Source organism: Chinchilla lanigera, unplaced genomic scaffold (assembly GCF_000276665.1).
Source record: "Chinchilla lanigera isolate Chin_1 unplaced genomic scaffold, ChiLan1.0 scaffold00068, whole genome shotgun sequence".
NCBI lineage: Eukaryota > Metazoa > Chordata > Mammalia > Rodentia > Chinchillidae > Chinchilla > Chinchilla lanigera.
In genome coordinates, this window is record NW_004955469.1 from 8,820,937 (window position 1) to 8,829,029 (window position 8,093).

An 8,093-nucleotide genomic window follows, 5' to 3' on the forward strand; every position below is an offset into this window, starting at 1 on the left:
TAAATTAGAAAAGAATTGCAGGAGCAACAGGAGACCAGCAGATTGATTAAGAACCAACTCTCATGCGGGCTGGTACTTATTCCTCCATGTGGCAGCTCTGTGAGGGCTTCTAGGACCCCCACCTTCCACAGTAAAAGAAGGTAGGCCCGGGGAGGGACAGCTGGGGAGGGTCCTGACTGGATCTCACAGCTCTGTACCCTTTTCCTTGGCTTCAGCCACCTGGCCTAGAAGATTCAGATGAAGATTCAGATCCTCTTCACTGAGGCTGTGGCACTGGACTCGGGGAGGTTAGGGAAGTGTCTGCATCCAGTACCTGGTAGCTACCATTATTGGTAACACCTGTAGTGAGGCCGCTGGGGCAGCGCAGAGCAGGACCTGACTGCAGCCACAGCCCCGAGTCACAGTGCTAACCACAAGGAGCAGAAACCCTGGGACCAAGGGAGGAGCATAGCGACATAAACAAGGTGTCAGACTTTGAGTGGCCTCACAGGGAACCTGGGCCCTATTTTAGGTCATACTGGAGGAAGACCAATGGGAAGCAGCTACAAGAAGAAGGCCAGGCTCAGGGCCAGGACTTGGTGGGGCTCAGGGACTTTAAGCAATTCCAAAAGATTGTCACTAGCTATTGAATACAATTGGTCACCCTCAGTTCCAAAGCACAAGGACTAATGTGCCATGACATCTTGAATTTATTCGGTACCTTTCTGCCAAGCAGATCAGAGCACTTCAAAATAACTTCCTCTGAACTTTTCTGAGAAGAAGCCAGGGAGGAAAAACCCATTTCATCTACAAACTACCCTTGATATCAGCCATAATCCCTGAAATTGTGTAACTCTTTCTGGTTTCCAGAAGGCTCTGGCATGCGGCCTCAATGATGCCCTGGGAATAGCCCATTTTACAGATGAGGAAAGCAGAGCCCAGGGGTTTTCATGCCTTCCCAGGTGAGATCTTGCCCATCCCAGCCTTCCACTGCATGCTGGCATCACTATGGCCAGTGTTGTGCCACACAGACCCCAGCCAGCCCAGGTCCCTGAAGGCTAAGGCAAAGCTGGCCTTTGAAACAAGTAGCTTGTGACATTGTCACAAAGACCCCATCCTCTGAACCCCAAGTTCTGAGCCAGTAGCTCTCTCAGCCAGGGCTCAGACTGGGAGGCGCTCCATGCAGTTCCAGTTTTGCTATTTCCTTGCTCCCACTGCCGAGGTGCTCATGTTCCTGCTGTGCTCCCAACACCTTCTCGCCTTCCCCTCATACTCCCTGCTGACTCGCCTTCTTCAGTGCCCTGAGCCTCTCCCTGCCCTCTGCCTTTGGCTTCTCGCTCTTGCAAAGGCTTTTGTTCTTGTCCACACACCTAGCCCCACCCTCCCACCTGAGAAAACCTGCTTTGTCCTTCTGACCAGCTCCCCCTGGATTTGCCTGTGCAACCCTGCCTGGAAAGCAGGACCTGGGTGGGCAAGGTGGGGGAGGCCTTCTAGGCCGCCCCAAGGACACAGAGGCCAGGAAGCTGCTGAATTGAGTCAAGAAGTAGAGAAGAGTGGAGAAGAAAGCAAACAGAGAGTTCCAACGCGTGCCCAAAGACAATTTGAATTAAAGGCCAGCAAGAAAGAATCTACTAACAGAAAACAGAGGTCTTACAAATGAAAACAAAATTGGAGAAGTGTCTGGAAGCCCTAAGAGGAGACATTATTAAAGGAAGCAGGGACACAATTAATCTCCTACTTGGGCTTTTCCTTTACCTGATCCCTTGAGCTAAAAAGATCGAGGGACTAGTTCACACAAAAGTGTAAATGATTGATTATACTTTTCAAAATGCTATTTTTAGAGCCAGTTAAGTATTGGTTCCAAGGAACTTGTCTTGCTTCAGGCATTGGTAACTGGGGGAGGGGACAGGGGAATCTGCTCAAGTTTTTGAAATTGTTCCAGTATATTTAATGAGGCCATCCCAGAAAATGTCCAAGTAAAACTGGAAGCTATGGCACATTGAGTTCCTGAACCAGCTCCCTCAAAAAACCCAAGCCATTGGCCTCACACCTGCTCAGCCCCTTAGCCTGCTCCGGCATGCACACACTCAGACCGTGTGGGAGAACCTCAGCTGCTTCCAGAGATAACCTCTCCAGGGGCCACAGGGTTTGAAGCCTGCTGGTCCAGGGGCCTCAGCCCGTCCCCAGCTGCCCTACTCACTTGCTCTGTGACCATTAGTTTGGCAATTTAACCTGTCTGAGCTCCAAGTCTCTTGTCTAAAAATGTAATCAAATCAATTCTCTTGTCTAAAAATGTAATCAAATCAAAGAGATTAACCCATTGCTTTACTTAGCATACTGCCTGTCTCCTTCCTCAATAAGGGTTGACACTGTTTTTATCATAGACCAAAACTAACCCAGCCCTCCCACCCTCACCCACATATCCCAGGCCTTGGTCTTGGGCACCCCTCTGCTGCAGGAAGGCAGAGATGCCCCTCTGGAGTCATCTGCAAAGGGAGAGCATGTGACATAGTGAATGCCATAGGTGAGGAGGAGAATTACTTTGTTGAGAGGCAACTCCATCCGGGCACTGGCCTGCACCAGCTGGATGCCACCAAGCCTTCGTCCTAGCAGTGGAGCAGGGAAGGGTCTGGGTGCAGGCAGGGCAGCCTCTCCCACAGAGGAGCAGTTTGCTCTCCTCCTGACCTTCTAGCTCCAGCCACAGGGCTCACTCTCCTCACACCTGACCTGGGTCCTCAGGGCTCTGACCCAAGACCACCTTATGGAGAATCATGCTGTCAAGGTTGCTCTAGGATTTCTTACAAATAAGAATTGAATGGAGGCTTTTTTTGAATCCATTATTTATTGGTAACGGGCCAGTTAATAAAGCTCTCCTTTGAAAGGAGATCAGACCAGGATTTGCCTCTAGCCAGGGCCTCACGGAGGTTTTCTTCATGACTTGGTTCCTTTTATCTATTTCGCACTCCAGTTTAACTGCACATCCATCAAGTCACGGTGTCATAATGAAGAAGACCTGACTGCAGTATCAGTTACTGGTAGATTTGTAGGGTCTGGGAGGAATGGTAAGGTGGGGTGAGGGGGTCACCTGGCTCAACAATGAGGGCAAGAAAGGGAAGGGAGGTGGTGTTCCAGTTGGTCTGGGTCCACGTGTACACACAAACATACACATACACACACATCCCTACATACATGCACAGACACAAACACATGCACACACACTCACACTCACACACACACAGATAAGCTCCAGTAAGATGCATTCTGGGAAAATACACAGGCTATGGGGAGACAAGCATGTCTATAGGCTGCAAGTAGGGATGTTATCTGATAGTTTCTCTTTGAAAACCCTTGGGACTGGGCGTGTAGCTCAGTGGTAGTGCCCCTGCATAGTATGTGCAAGGCCCTGGGTTCAATTCCAAATAAACAAATAAATAAAACTTGAAAATATGAGTATTCATTAGATTTCCCTTAACAAAATACTTAAAGGTATCATAATGGTTATGCAAAGAACACCTGTTGGGAACTCTTTTAGCAAAAAATGCCAACGAGAAACAGTCCATCAGAGTTCTTGCCTGGAAGCAACAGAAATCACCGCTGACTGGTGCAAACAGAAGACAGACTGCATAAAAGGACAGTATCTAGCTTTAGGTTGGGCAGCCGGGAATGGCAGGCACCTGAAACAATGGGTAGTGTGCACTGTAGCTCTACATGAGCCAAACCCCAGCTGTCACTGTGCCACCAGCTCCTGATTCTAAGCCAAGCAGGCCCACATGGTGGGCAGGTCCTGTGACTGTATGCATAGTACTTGCAAGGCCTTCCTGTAGAGGGAGGCTGGCCCACCTACCAAGCAGCTGAGATAGACAAGTATGTGCTAGATGAGGAAATGGGTAGATAGACTGAGATTTGGATACGAGTGAGGTATTTCTCTAAAGGGGTGGGAAACCTAAATCTACACACTGAGTTTTTCTAATGGAGCTTGACTTTTATTCCAAGCTGGTTCAGTTTGAGTGGCTAATTGATCTCCAGGAGATGTGTCCCCCTGTTAGGTGGATCTCTATGCACAGTGTGGCTGCAAACACCCCTGCTTCAGCCTGGCTACATTTGTTTGGGCAGTCTGTGGTCTTACCTACTTCGGCTCAGCTGGGGCAGGGAGAGGCCTGGAAACCTCCACCTAGCCCAGACATGAGGATGCCCCAGACACATGTTCTTCCCATGCCACTGGTGGGGCCCAAGTGCTTTCCACTGTCCTTGACAGTGGGGCTTTGGGACCTCAGGAGCAGAAATCACTTCTGTTCTTCCCGTAGGGTGTCTTCATGCCCGCCTAAGGAAGGGAGTGTAGACTGCCCTAGCCCTGACCCAGGGGAAAAACAGGAAATATAGAGCGGATGCTTCAAAATGATGTCCTTTCACATTCTGTCCCTATGGATAATTTTTTCAGAAAGGTAAAATCGTGATTCACACTAATACAGTGAACATATGTTAAAGATTTTATTTAACTCATTAATTTCTGACAGAACCATTAAGATATAAAAGCTGTTCCCAAGGAAAATCCAAAGAACAATCATATGAATTTACTAATAGGTGGCCACTTTCACTGGAGAAAATAAATGGCATCTTTAATGAAAAATGCATTTCCATGTGTATAAACAGGAAACATTTGCCTTCAAAGATAGTGAGAAGTGCAAACCCTATAGAGTCAGATATTCCAGAAAGGCCCGAGCCTGGTTTTCCAGGGAAGGGATGCTAGATTCATTTTCTACAGGAGAGTACACAGCACAAACTAAGAATTTTAAAACAATACAAGGCTGGGCATGGTGGTGCACATCTATAATCCCAACACTCAGGAGGCTGAGGTAGGAGGATTGCTAAGAGTTAGAGGCCAATCTGGGCTACATAGTGAGTTCAAGGCCAGTCTAAACTATATAGCGAGACCCTGTTTCAAGAACAAACCAACAAACAAAAAGATTATATTAAAATTTTAAAAAATTAAAAAGCAATAGAAATGGTTATGGTTAACATTTTTTTTTGTTAACTTATTATTTCCCAAATAAAGTCAGAATGGAGGAGAGTAAAATTCTCAGGTGAAACATATGTTTATTTTGCAAGTTTGATCGATGTTTCCTGAGGATAAAAGTATATGACAGACAACGAGGGTATTAAAAAATATCTAGAGGGGCTGGGGATTTAGCTCAGTGGCACAGCGCCTGCCTGGCAAGCGCAAGGTCGTGAGTTCGATTCCTGGTACCAGAAGAAAAACAAAACAAAACAAAACAAAAATCTAGAAACGTCCCATAAAGAATACTAATTTCTGAAATATTTAAACACTTCCCATGCAACTTAAAAATAGCAAGACACCAAACTTAATTATTTCTAGCATCTCTCTTTTTATAAGCTAAAGGTCAGACAAATTTTTCACTGCAGAGTGTCCTCTGGGAAATCTCAAAAATGTACTTTTAGGTTTAAAAGATATTTTAAAACTTTCATTTCACTTTTTCTCCTAAAATTAAAGTCCAATCTGAGAAGGCAAAACAAGAGAAATTGGAGGAGATATTAAGAAAGCTCATGGGGAGCCCCAGTAATCTTGACTATAGAGGAGAAAGAAAACAGCCAGTTGATAGACACACATGCAAGTCTCTCGGTCCTTCTTTTCAATCTTGGCCTTCCTTCCAGCCGTCACACCTTGGTGAAAAGAGTCACTGGTGAGGAGGTAATACACTATTTTTCACAATTAGTAGGCTGTAACTACTTGTTAGATCTTTCTTGCATATCTCTGTCTTCCTGAGAAACCACTTTGAAGATACCACCATGTATTACAGCAGCCATTGATATTTTCCCACTGATCTGTCCATTACTCTGTAACGTTTGTATTGTTCCTACACTACTTCGTAAATGGATGTATGTTTATTACTATGTGTTTCCAATAACAACCATTGAGAATAGTGAATGAATATTCAATTGGTCACTCACGTATAGCTCTATTTATTTTCTTGAGAAACCACTTTGAAGATACCAAAGTATAGTATAACAACTATTGATAATCTCCTACCACTTTTGTTTGTAACTCATTATTATTTGTCTATTTGTTTTCCTGAGAAACTATCTTGTAGATAACAATATGTAAAACAACAACCATTGATAATTTCTTACCACTTTGTCTGTAATTCGCTAAGCCTCCCTATTACTATGTTATCCTTCTTTTACTCTTTAAAAAAAAAAAAAAGAAAGGTCATGGGAGACTATGAAACTATACGTGGTTAACTATTTATAAGAAAATGACCAAGATGATTTAAAAATAAACACAGAAGGTAACACAATGAAAAATGCTGATAAAGACAGCTCTTTCATGAAGAATTTTGTCCTTTTTTTCTTATATCAAATGATCAATGGTATAAAAAATTAATATAAAATCAATATAAAACCAAGAAAATTTTACTGGAAAGACATAAAATTCTTTATATTAAGGCAGATTTTATGGAGATAAAGAATTACTTTTTCTATTGTGTATGAAGGCATTAATCAGCAAATTAAGGAAGCAAAACTAAGGAAAAGTGAATTTTGTCAAAAATTTAGCATATTTCATATATTCATGTAACTTCTCTCAGGCACAGCTGTTATAAATCAAGATAAATAAAAATCATTTTCTGGATTTTTGTCCTTCATTACAGTGATTCATATTCTGGAAGAAACTTTAAGTCACCATTTCTCCAAGTGTGGTCTATGGGACCCCCCCAAGGAGTCCTCAAGACCCTTCAGGGGCTCATGAGGTCAAAACTACTTTCATGATTATGCTAAAACATTTTTCTTTCCTCTCATTTCCTCTTGAATGTTGAACAAGGCTACATAACATGAAACAAGCAGAAGACTGAACTCAAGAGAAGGCAAAAGAATCCAGCTGTCTTCTATCCCACCAAACATTAAACACATTTTTTTTAAAAAAATGATGCCACTCTTCTCATTTGGGGAAAAAATATAGTTATTTTTCCTAAAAACATGCAACAATTTTATCATTGCTCATTTCAAACAAATATTTTTAAATTATGTTTTAATATTCTCCCTGAGGGATATTAATAGATGTAAATCATATAAGCAAAAATTCTTTGGTGTCTTCCATAATTTTTAATGTATGTAAAGGTTCCTGCAGCCAAAGAGCTCAAAGGCTGCTGCTTTAGAAAAACTACTCTTTTTTCTTTGAAAAAAATAAAAGCACATGTTCTCTTGTGCTTCTCTTTTACTGTTGTTTCTAAGATGGTCTCAGTCATCATATTAACTATAACTTCTAGCCAAAGTAACTAATTTCTACTTCACAAAGAAAAAATCAAATGCGAAATGATTGAAAAATGTCTGTCTGTCAGGTACATATAGTTTTGTTGACAAACACAATTCTGAGTACATATAACCCAAATGTCTACGCCTGGACACAACCCTTTTACAATTTTGTATTCGCCAGCTCTCTGTTGCTATGACCTAAAGGTTGTCTTTAGCTCATGGTTTCAGAGATTCCCGTCCATGGTCAGCTGGTTCCATTGCTGTGGGCATGAAGTAAGGTGCAACATCATGGTGGAAACACATGGCAAAGGAAAACAGCCCACCTTAGGGCAGCTATGAAGCAATAAGAGCCAACAAGTAAGGGGCTAGGGACAAGCTACATTTTAAAAGGCACACCCTCAGTGACCCATATCCTCCAACTGGGCCCCACCTCCTAATAGCCCATTCAGCTGTGAACTCATCAGTGAGTTAACCCACTAATGAGGTGAGTGTCTTCATGCTCCAGTCACCTCTACATTGAGGATCGAGCCCTCAGTACTTGAGTATTTGGGGACATTCCATAATTAAGCCATAATAACCTCCTTAAAGTGGCAAAATTGAACACCTTCATTAACATTCCCCAAAGACATAGCTTCTCTGTAACACACGTCATATTTTTAGAAAATCTATACATAACAGCACAAGTTTTTAAATATAAAAAATGTTTCCATATTCCATTTCATTTGGAAATTATTGCTAATTCACTCAGAATTTTAGTCTAATTTTAAACTGCCTAAATATCTTGGCAATCATTTTTAAGATAACATATTATGAAATGTAATTACTATGAATATAAAAGTTTGTCAGAA